Here is a 12,397-nt window from a genome sequence, read left to right as displayed (position 1 = left end):
TAGAAGCAGTAGCGGATTGGCCTGCTCCGCCTTACCCAGAGGCGGAGTAGGAGCGGACCGCGGACCCCCTAGAAGCAAGGCGAAGAGAAGCGCCCATTTTTCGGAGCTCCGAGTTCAGGCGGAGCGCTCCGGTCGCCATCTTGAAAACATTTCGCCATAGGATTGCATTGCGGCAAATAATCGCGCATAACTACGTTGTTTTTGAAGCTATCATTCTGAAAATTCTTGTGCACAGAGAGTCGTGGATGGGGGTCATTTTGAGACCACTCTCACCTCTCTGCATTGTCTGGGTCGCGTGCTATGTTTTTGTGAAAATCGGGTCAACCGCGCGGCTCAAACTGCGTTTTCGGCTTTTCGCCCATAGGATTGCATTGAGGGAAAGAATCGGGGATAACTGGGGGGGGTTTAAGCTATCATTCTGAAAATTCTTGTGCACAGAGAGTCATGGATGGGGGTCATTTTGAGACCACTCTCACCTCTCTGCGTTGTCTGGGTCGCGTGCTATATTTTTGTGAAAATCGGGTCAACCGCGCGGCTCAAACTGCGTTTTCGGCTTTTCGCCCATAGGATTGCATTGAGGGAAAGAATCGGGGATAACTGGGGGGGGTTTAAGCTATCATTCTGAAAATTCTTGTGCACAGAGAGTCATGGATGGGGGTCATTTTGAGACCACTCTCAACTTTCTGCATCGTACGGGTCGCGGGCTAGAAGTTTTTAAAAAATCGGCGGGAAAAATACCTTTTTCAAAGGGCTGAGGGGCAGAGTCAGCTCCCGGTCATGATGATCCCAAAGTTGGAGGAGGGCATAGGCAAAACAGGTAACTTGGGATTCTGGGAAACTTCTCTTTCTTCATCTGAACGGGCTTTTCCCCGTGTTTTTTAACACAGTTGCCCCACCAAATGCACAAACACAACCTGAAATCATATACTAAGCCAAGAATAAGAGATAGAAACACAGCACTGCTCCCCACCCTAACCTTGGTGAACAACTGAATCGATGTGGTGCAAGGGGATGAGCTCCCCTAGGGCATCTCATCGTGGACGTGCCCCCACTCTCTCCTGCACTGGAAGGCCATTAGAGCCTTCCAAAGAGAGTAAAACGGTGGAGCAATGCCTATCATGAGTTGAAGTGAATGGTCACTTTTCAGTGGTGGAGCAATGCCTGTTATGAGTCGAAGTGATTGTTTTACTTCTTCTCAGAGCTGTTGGTGGCTGTCAGTGTCTTGAACTGGCAGCTACTTCCCCCTCCCCCGGGCACGTCCCCCTATTGCTGGTAAAAGACAGATATAGCCTTTTTAAAAAAATTCTTCTTGCTGTTTATTGAGCAACACTGCTGCTTTTAATTCCACCCCTCCTTTGTTTATTGATTGATTTATTCCATTTTATATGCATTACTGGCTTATCCTTGGCTCACTTCCTTATGCCCCCAGAAATGCCAGCTGCATGCCTGCCTGCCTTCCCTCCCTCCTCCCCTGCCCACCTCGCAGGGATGTTGTGTGTGGGGTGCCCGATTTTCAAAAATTCGCCAAAAATCAGGGGATGATGGGATTGCTTTGAAACTTGGCGTGCGTGTGTATATCCCCATGAGGTGTCATGGTGCCAAACATGAGGTTTCTAACTTGAACAGAAAAAAAGTTGTATAATTTTTTAGCTTTCAATGCAAGCCTATGGGGGGGGGAAACGGAGCTCCGGATCCGGATCCGGAGCTCCGGGCGGAGCGGAGCGGAAGTGGGCGGAGCGGGGGCGGGGCGGAGCGGCCCGATCCGGAAAATGGCGGATCTGCAAGTGAAGCGGAGCGGGGGGTCCGTGCACACCCCTAGTTATTACACAGACACATTTTGTAGTGGCAGTCTTTAATATTTACTGATGTACATGACCGTTTATTATTTACCTGCTTCATGGAAATTAACAACTGGTCAGCAGAAATGTATTCTTTGCATCCTTTTGACAGCTAAAAGGCTGATATTACAACACTGTAAGGATAAACACTCACCTCCTTTAATGCAATGGATTGAGGACCTGACAAAGTTTTCAGTATCTGAAAGAGTGGCATGTAGTAGATGCCATCTTCAGATTGATACTTATTTCGCTATTTGGTCCACTTTGTTGATACATGTATAATTGCTAGGAAGTCATATGCATTTCATACAAATCCCCATTAGTATATATATTTTTTTTAAAAAAAGGAAAATAAAACTATTATTTTTTAAAAAAAATTGGATGCCTGCAGGCACCACATTGGGGCCCCATTCGCAGACATCATTGGATGTGCCTGCAGACACCATGAAATCCATGAGTGCCATGTTGGGGACATTGTGTATCCCATACACCCTCACCCCAGTTTTATGTTCTGCATTCTAACAGTCAATCCTCATTCCATGGCCACTGACCATGTTCAATCTTCATTAAGCTGTTTTGAGGTCTCCCAGGACACTTAGGGCAGTATTCCTAAAGAATGTTTGTACTTTTGCAAACTTTGGAGTTTCAGTTCCTCATTTTTCCCATCTTACGTTCATCCTGAACGTTGAGAATTTTTCCAATTCTAAATGAGGTTTTAAATGTTTTTATCATGAGATCCCCCCTCTGTTTACACGCGGCATGCAACAGCCTCAGAAGGAGAGGACATCACGCCCGCCGTTTTGTTTCTAAAGAAACAGAAGATGCGCATGAGCACTCGTGCACAACAGGTAATTTTTTTAATAAAAAAAAATCCCCGCTCACCCCACCCCACCCCCAATGGGTGCAGAGCTCCTGAGGAGCTCTGTACCACATGAACTGGTCCTGGCTCCTCGCAAGGAACCAGGAAAAACCATGATGCCCGCACACACTTTCTGCGGTCTTGGGCTCAGAAAAAGCAGGCCTAAAGTGTAGGGTGAGATCCCGGGGCATGGGAGGGATCATGTGAACGCACAGGGATGGTTCTGGGGATCGCCCCAGGATTTTGCCCCATCTAGCTAAGGCCAGAGGCTATCCCTCTAAATAATCTGTGGCTCTAAGAAAGGCTACATCCACTGTACTTCCCACCCATTTCTGATCTGAGTAAAGTCCACATTAGATATCCATTTTTTTCTGAATCCTGCCAGAAAGTGAAATATCTGTCTGAGGCCAATACAGGGGAGATGACTTCAGAAGATACTTATTACAATAACTCCCAACGCAAACATTATCTTACCCCAAAATTGGCCATAAATGGCACTGACATTTGGACAGTTCTGGGATTCTTTGTGGGAGGGGGCATTAGAAAATTAGAATAACATCCTCAACACATTCCTAATATGAAGTTTTTGCATTTGCATAACTTCAAGATGGCTTCCTTTACAAGAGCAGGCATTTGAATTTGGCACTTGCCTTTACATATAGTAGTATTTCAGTGGTAGAGAAGGACCCCAAGATCATCTACAGGGGTCCTTCTCTGTGAGCCCTGGATGAAGGAAGTGAGGCAGGTGGCTACCAGGAAGAGGGCCTTTTCCACTACCCCAGCTGTCAAATGAGCTCCCGAGAGAGGTTCGCTTGCCACCTATGTTGTAATCCTTCCGGTGCCAGGTGAAGATCTTTTTATTTTCCCAATATTTTAGAATTTTACTATCCAAGTCTTTTAGCTCTGCTGTTTTACCTCTCTGCATTGCTGCTTGGTTTTATTCTAGTTGTACTTTGATATTAAGGTTTTATATTGTGGTTTTAAGTTTCCCTATTTTATATTTTACGCTGTACCTTATGGTTTAAATTTTTCTGAACTGCCCAGAGAGCTTTGGTTATTAAGTGGTATAGAAATTGAATGAAATTATTGGGGCTTACTGCCTCTAGGCATGTGCAGTGTTTCTTTCACTCCAGGCCAAAAAAGTCTTCCTGCCAATCTAGGCAAGATGAAATGGAGACCATTGCCACTACCTCTCCCTCCTCCTCTGCCCCCACTGCTAAACTGGGGGGGGGGGGGTGGACTGAGACCATGCTTTGGACTGGCTGACTCACCTTCAGGCACACACATACAAATTCATGAATAGCCAGCACCATACAAAATGACACCTGCCACCAACATGTGGCCTTGCAGTGCATACACATTTGTCTTTACAGGACCCAACCTTCGCACAGCACACCCCAGCAACCACTGGGCTAGTTCATGTATGTTGATGGTTATTATGGCTTGACTGGATATTTTTTTCCTGGCTCCACATCCTCCAATTCTGGCAACTGGCCAAAATGATAAAATTCTGATCCAGCCAGTGCACTCTTGGCTGGGTGGCAACGCAACTCAAGGCTTATTTTACACTCAAGCTTCCCAGCCTCTGTTCAAGACAATAAGGTTCTGGTAGATGGCAACCCAACCAGCATTTGAAAATTAAAGTGTTGATGTATAACAAAGGATTTAATCTCCCCCACACAAATAAAATTGTTATTGAAAGCCAAAGCTTCTAGCAATTGAGAATTAATTTTTAAAATAAATGCCATAATTTATTAAGACATCACATCTTGTCAGGTGGCTAGTTGCCCCACTACTGCTCTGCCTCACTTCAATTATTTATTCCTGACTCTTTCCAGTCGTTTCCCCAAGGTTGCAACAGCGAGATAATTGAGACACTGACATCCTACCTCCCAGAAAACTAAACCACTGATGGATGAGTCTGCCCTATAGTACAACTACAGAAAAAATATAAATGCACAAGCTTTTGTGTTAGCACAGTAAACTCAATAAAATTGCTTTCTATTGCTTAAAATCTTGCATTTCTTTCATAAATCTTTTTTTCTGATCACTGGGGGCTGGGGTGGGCAACAAAATCTGAAATGGCACGGCTTAAGGTTAACTTTTAATCCCATGTTTAATAAACAAACTACTATTAATAAAATAGATATTTACATTCCAAGCTATGAAATATAGATCCAAGTCAGCAAAGCTTAAAGTCTGTTGTATAATTTATAAAATGGTGACAAAGCTAATGAATTAGTCACGTAACTTGTACATTAGAGACAGAACTTAGTTACTTCAGTTGCATGTTTTATTTAAAAAAAGATTTGATGTATCATGAATAAATAATTGCTATGTATTTCTAAACGAAAATGCATATGAGCTCTAAAGATCAGCAGCCTCAAGAAAGCCAGAGTGGGGATAATAAAATGACCTTGTGCTAAGCTTTATCATAGTCAGGTATGTGATCAATAGAATTATTGTTAGAGAGTGGAATTATCGTTGAATACCCATGTTCCTGCTAGCATTGGTACGCTTTTAAGATTTGTAAAGATGAAATAACAGAGGCTTAAACCAGATAAATTAAAGCCATGGTCCTAAGCATACTAAAAGCCCGATTCTATGCATTTTACTAAGAAGTCAATCCCACTGTATTCAGTGGCCGTGGCACACACGGAAGTATGCAAGTTACTGCAGTTATTCAACCCTATAAGATTCAGTGGGACTTATTCCAAAGTAAGTTTGCATGGAACTGCAGCCTTAATGAGGAAGCACAGTACACAAAGATCAGGGGTGATTTGCTTCCATGTCATTTATTTAGGACTGGGTGTAGGTTTTAAGAATAACTCTCTGGGATTTAGACCTAGTATGCCTTAACATTGGTCAGCAGAGAATCCATCCCTGGATTTGAGTTTTCAGTATGATTTTATTTTTAAAGGGGTGGGGAACACATCTATGGCTTGGTTCTGAATCAAAGCAAATCATTTCTACTTCTCTTAGTCACTCTTTGTTTCTGGACATAGTATTAGCAGTTCATAGTGATATGGAGGAGGAGGAGGAAAGGGAGTGGAGGTGGAGATAGCCGCCACCACCTTCCTCAGGTGGCACAATGCCTTGAACCAGTCTGGTGTGCCATCTAAATGGGTTTTGGCTTCATGAAATGCTACAGCAGTTGTGAAGAATCAAAAGATCTGCCTTTTTTTGGCTATGAAAAATCCTTCTCCTGATCTGCTCTAGTCTTGGTAGCCTTTGAGCCTTTCTACAAAGGGATGTGAATCAGCTGTATCTACTTTTGCTTTTGATGCAGAATTGAGATCCCAGTACTACACAGAGTATTTCCTTTCCTTCTTTTCTGCTAGGTGGCACTGTGGTATAGCAGAATAGCGCAAACACATAAGAGGAAATGGTGCTTTCATCATTTTCACAATTAAATGCTGCATTTTCCCTGCTCTAAAAAAACTCCTCAAAAGCATTGCTTAAACATAGAAGCAAAACTGGAGGATCACTATGTCATCTAAAGAACCCATAAGCAAATACATGTAGGGAATGACAAGCACACGATAAATGTGTCATGTAGGAAAGCCCCTTTAAAACACTAATTTTTCCTCTATGGCTTCGTATCAGTAAACATGAAGACTAGAAAAAAAAGATATTTGTTAAAAGTGAATTAGTAGATGAAGTAGTAGTAGTAGTAGTAGTCGTTGTCGTCTTGAAAATATGAACACTTTCAGAAAAGATGAAATGCTTAGCAGGGATGTGAAGAACATACTACACATGTAAGCCAAAATCCAATGGACTGCAGTATATAAGCCTCTAAACTGTTTCATAATAACAGAAGACAGATCAGTGCTCAAAGCACTGCATTAGCACAAAACCCTCATTGAGACAAATGAGTAAAGGCTGAGCTGGCTCAACTGTATTAGAATGTACTATTACACATGATAACATTCATTCATCTTGGTCCTTCTGCATTCAGAAAATACTGAAGCTATAAACAGGAGCAAAGGAACTTTAAAACATTCACTTATAAGGATACACAATCATTAATATGTGGTGGGAAAGGGTGGTGGAAAATAATTAGATTTACATCTGCATTACGAGGCTGGAGTTGAACTTGAAAAATATCTTCACTCTGTAAGAAAAGCGCCTTGCCAGCACTCTACAGGTGCACACCACATGAGCACGTGGAAATGGGCGTCTCAAGGAGTGTGATAACAGCTGTGTCTCCATAATACATTTGGCTCCAGGGGTGTTCATGCATCTGTTCTGTACTTAGGTCATCTTCTTTTTTATATAACTGACAACTCTGGTGGTGACACTTTAGCACTTGAGTGTGTCTGTACAATAAAATAATATTAAAGGAAGCTCTTCAAGTAGAAAACGTTACATAACAGTGTCAGGACTGACTATAGGGAGTGTTTTGGGGTAATCCACATGGCATTCTCCTGTGCTAAAAGGGGACTGGAGAGTTAATGCCCTGTTGTAATATTACATTACAAACATATATTGGCTTTATACCTCTTTGGCTTCCCTCAAAGAATCCTGGGAAGTAGTTTAGTGAGGTGGGAAATTCTGTCAAAGATTCATAGCTTCTCTGTACCGAACTACAATTCCTAACATTAATCCCGCACACACTTATATAATCACAATAGCACTTACTTAGACAACTTAGGATACAATCCTATGGGGACTTATGGGGATCCTATGCGGAGACAGATGAGCCTCAGCCCTCCCTCTCTGCATTTTACCTGTCTAGTGGAGCAGCGATAGGAAAAGGCAGAAGCCAACCGCCTTGGTCTTATCCCCTTCCCACTCTCCATCTCCACACTCCATTTTGCGAGCACAGAGAGGTACCCAGCGCAGTTCTCTCCATGCCGGCTACGAGGGGGAGGGGGCGCTGTCTAGGGGACACAGGGTTTCTCCCTCTGGGCATAAATGCTATGGAAAAGTACTCCAGTGACCAATGGTTATCTTCCCTGCCTCCAAAAACACCATCTTGCACAAGCTTTGAGAGCCTCAAATAAACATGAACCCAACAACATTGATGAAACTTGATGAGGTAAATTAGTTTAAATGCTTTCCAGTCATGTAGTTCAATTTCCAGCGGAGGCTTTTGTTTTTCACTACAATTGGGCCTTTCTCACGATTTAGCAGTAAGACAGGAGTGGGCATTGGAATGTTGAAAGTGCCACGCTGCTCAAGACCATTTGTAATTCAAGTCTGTTATCCTGGCTTCAAAAGGGTACAGTAAACAGATGGGATTTTTTTTTTTTTTTTTTTTTTGCCTTTTAAAAGTCATGATTACTTTGAACAGTCAGGCCCCCTCCAGATCATTTTGCCAAGTTTACAACTACACATTTTCCCATGATTGTATTTGCAACAGCAGCTATCTCAGCAAGAATGTTAATACACACAAGGCTATGATCTTGAATTAGAAAGAAAGAAATCATCACCCAACCTTCTGGCTGAATTTTGAAACTAATGTATTTTGGGGCTATTTCATCTCACTCTGTTCAACTGGTATAGAATGCTGCTAAATTTCCTTTTTAAAAAAAGACACAATATTGTATGGCGACATTACTAACACAGGAAGCCTATACATGACTACCGAGAAGGAAAGCCCCTGGATTCAATCAGACTTATTTACAGGGAAGGGTGTATAAGATTGCAGCTTAAGTATTGAAATATGTTAATTACAGGCCTTAGCTAGACCTAAGGATTATCCCAGGCAAATGGAGGGGTTGTCCCTGCCTGCTCCTGGTATCCCCTGTGTGTCATTTGGATGTACAGGGATGATCCCGGGATATAGGCCTGGTCTAGCCATGGCCTTAGTTTCTTGAGCTAAAGTCCACATATGTTAATATAAGCATTTGAAAGTGTTAGATGCAACTTCCAACTCCGGACATAGAATCAACTTCCTGGGTCTCACAAATGGCCAAATTACAACAAAAGTATTAAATTACTTTGAAAGTACCCAATTAGGACTTATAAGAATTACCTAAAATTAATCTCTGCTTTTTGCTAATAAAAAGACTAACAGGTTTTTCTGCACTTCTGCTCTTTGCCGACTCATGAACCTGTGTGTTTTGCCCAAAGCAAGAGACAGATTGGAGTTACGGAGTGTCATCAGACTGGTGTTTTATAGCACACTCAATACTGGCCACTCATGGATGTCGTGGGTCCTTTTGATGATGCCATCCATCTACCATGCATCTCCTGCTATTTCTGCTCTTTTTTCTGTCAAAAAATAAGACCCAGAAAATCTGGGTGTTTTTTTTTTTTCTTACTGTAATGATACCTGCCACCATTTCCTGCTGTGTGCAGGAGAAGCAGCATGATTAAAAAAAATGTCCACTGAATGGGCCATGTGGCTATTGCTTACTTCCTCTTTCTTCCCTGTGTGAAGAAAGAAGAAACTGATCAACCCTATTGTGGGACAGAAGCAGAAGGCAAAGCAACAATAGGGAAACACAGTTTTCACCCCATGTGAGGAGGCTCACAGCCAGCCTTTGCATTTTTAGAAATGGGGAGCATCCTTTGCTTCTTTTCCCCAAAATTCATTGCTAGGTGAAATATGTTCGTACAATAAAATAATATTAAAGGAAGCTCTTCCAGTATAAAAACTCCATCATTCTGTCTGCACATCCCCAGTTTGTCCATCTAAACTGCAGACCCCATAGCCACCACACCTGGCCAAATGTTCGGACTTTCTTGTTTTTTCCTCCATCCTCTGCTGTCCTTGTGAGATTTCTGGGGAACTCAAAAACATGGTCCTAAGAAAGGGGCTGAATGTTGGGGGGTTTCCTTCAGGGACCAGCATGGTTATCTTCCTTTTCTTTTTACAAATTACAGTCTATACAAATGTACCTGGAAACAAAAGTGAATGCAGAAGTTTTCCTGCTACGGGATGAATAGTAGTCCTCCCCCCCCCACTTGCTTCTAAAGCACCTGTGTAGCCTCCAGATGACATTCTAATGGTCTCTCCCTATTACTCTCCCCACCCACAACCACCCCGGTGCTTCAGGTTACCTGGGCACTTCACTTTTTGTTTTATTCTTCAAACCAATCACTGGTGTCATTATCTGCTCAAATGTTACTTCAGCACTTTGTATGTGTGAGTATGTGGGTGGAGGGTAATGTTAGTTTTTAATACTGTATTACATGGTTGTTGATTTCCCCTTTAAAAAACAGTTCCAAGAGAGGGAGGATTGGCTTCCTAATTGGCAGAAGGACTAGCCAATTGGCCCTGGGCACAGATCTCTGAGAAGAAGGGAGATGGTTTTGTGCGTGATATAAGCTGCCTGAAAGAAATGGTTTTTATTCTGTTCAGCGCGTTTTGGAAATTTCCTTTCTCAGGGGCCATTGATCTTCAATGCATCGTAAATGTATCATCTTCAATGCATCGTAAAGAATCCTTACAAAAAAAATTATCTTGAAATCTTCCCTAGATAGAAGAATTTTTGGAAGGATTCTTTTCGATACACCTGATGCGTATTTTTTTTTTTTAAAAAAATTAATACATCAAACAAAACATCAATACAGTATAAAACAATACTACATAATACACAATAATATGAAATAAACGATAAACATATATTCTACCTTAATTCTCTTAACATAATCATACTTAACATAAAAGTGCTCCCCCCAACCATGGGATCTTATTCATGTTTCCAAAATCTCATTGCTTCCTCTGGAGGTGTTTTCCCTCTCCCCTTTAATAATACAAATTCTAGAAACTGTTTCCATATTCCCTCAAAGTCATTCATTTTTATCATTCCTCTTCTAACTTTTATATTACATGTTAATTTATCATTAATAGCAATATCCCATATTTCTTTATACCAATCTTCTATATGGTAATCCCCTTGAACCTTCCAGTTCCTAGATATCATTAATCTTGCTGCTGTTTCGATACACCTGATGCAGCCCCTGAGGAAGGAAATATCCGAAATGCATTGGGCAGAATTTTATTTATTATTATTATTATTATTATTATTATTATTATTATTATTATTTCAGGCACCTGAGAACTTATTTCTCTCTTCTGTTTTGTGACACACAGGTGCCTTCCCCTCTTACAGTTTCCTTGCTTGATATAAGAGCCAGCAAACCAGTACTGTGCAAATCCAGCTTCTGCCAGCAACTGGACGAACATGTTTTCTGAGCTCAAGCTGAGGAGGAAGGATGCCTGTCTGGCCAAACTGTGGAATGCCCTTCCATAGCATGCTTACTGCTATTGATTTCGTGACTATTGTACAAGGAAATGCATTGTTGCAACATCTGCAGAGACATCTTCCTTCTACTGCAGCAGTCTATGTGAAGCTGCCTGACATCATCTCCGCTTCCCTATCTTTTGTGACTTTTGTTTATTTCGATCTTTTTGCAAGAACGCAGTAGGGTGTTATGAATGAGGTCAGGCCTGCAGAGTGTGTGTTTTGGGGGGAGTACAAATTTGGCCAGAAAATCATACTGGTGGCCTCGATGAAAAGTCCCAGAAGGCAGAAAAGCCAAAGTATCCAGAAGCAGAGTGGCAGGTTGGATGAGAGCAAATAACCCCCCACTAAACTGAAAAACAAAAAACTCATGGAAGAATTCCATTTCCCCCTCCAAGCAGTAAACGAGGGCTGTTGGATGTACATTACACACGACAGGAGTGTAACTATTTGGTAGTTTGACTCTGAAAGGTGACTGTGGGAAACCTCAGAGGGCATAAAGAAGTGGGGTGACCAATCATGCGTCACCCACAAAAAAGAGGGCAAACCAAGGCACCAATTTGCACGTGCAAATTTATATGTACAGATGCACATTTAGAAATAACGACTATAATTTAAAGTGTAATGCATTTCATCTCACCATAGTGAAGTGACCAGGTGACCTGTCGGACTGCTGCTCATTCTGATGTCCATGTGCTAACTGTTGATGGGCAACTCCAGGGCTCCTTCTTAGGATTCTTTCTGTTGACCAGTCTGAGACTGGGCAGCCCTTCAAATAGAGGTCAGGTTGAACACCTAATAAGACGAGCTGTCCATTGTTTACAGGGAAGTTATCTGAAGGGAGTCACAAGATAATATATTATAATGTATGATAGCCAAAGATTTCACATCTACATTTGAAGTGGGATTTCTTGAATTTTGTGGTTTACTAGTCAAAGTATTCCGTGGGATGTTTTACATTCCTGACAGGTTTTGGAGAAAAGGTTCCAACTTCTAAAAGCTCCGTGAACTCTCTGAATGTGAGGCAGGTCTCCTTTTAAATGTTGTTGCTTTCCATGTAGCTATATTTGGCATTAAATATCTCTCTGGAGAAGGGTTTGCCTGTCATAGAGCTTTATCACACCAGTGTTATACTGTGCAATCACTACGAATTGTGTGCAAAGGACTCCGAAGTTTTCCATCTTATAATCTGCTTTTTTGTGACGTACTCCCATGCATCCTGCTTTAATTGTGCTTCAAAGGCAAAAGCCTTGCTGTATTTTGCTACTAGTTTTCGAACATATCATTTGTTGTTTTCCAAGCAGCCATTGGGGCACAGGAGCAGGATTTGAAGAAAAATTAAACACATGCTTACATCTGCATAAGCTTTAAAAAAGACATCAAAACTGGCATAGTAATAGATATTAAGGCAGCTGGACAACCATCTGTCAGGGATGCTTTAGGGTGGATTCCTGCATTGAGCAGGGGGTTGGACTCGATGGCCTTGTAGGCCCCTACCAACT

Source organism: Elgaria multicarinata, chromosome 6 (genome assembly GCF_023053635.1).
Source record: "Elgaria multicarinata webbii isolate HBS135686 ecotype San Diego chromosome 6, rElgMul1.1.pri, whole genome shotgun sequence".
Classification (NCBI taxonomy): domain Eukaryota; kingdom Metazoa; phylum Chordata; class Lepidosauria; order Squamata; family Anguidae; genus Elgaria; species Elgaria multicarinata.
The sequence above is the reverse complement of the archived record's forward strand: the minus strand, read 5'-3'. Positions refer to the sequence as shown.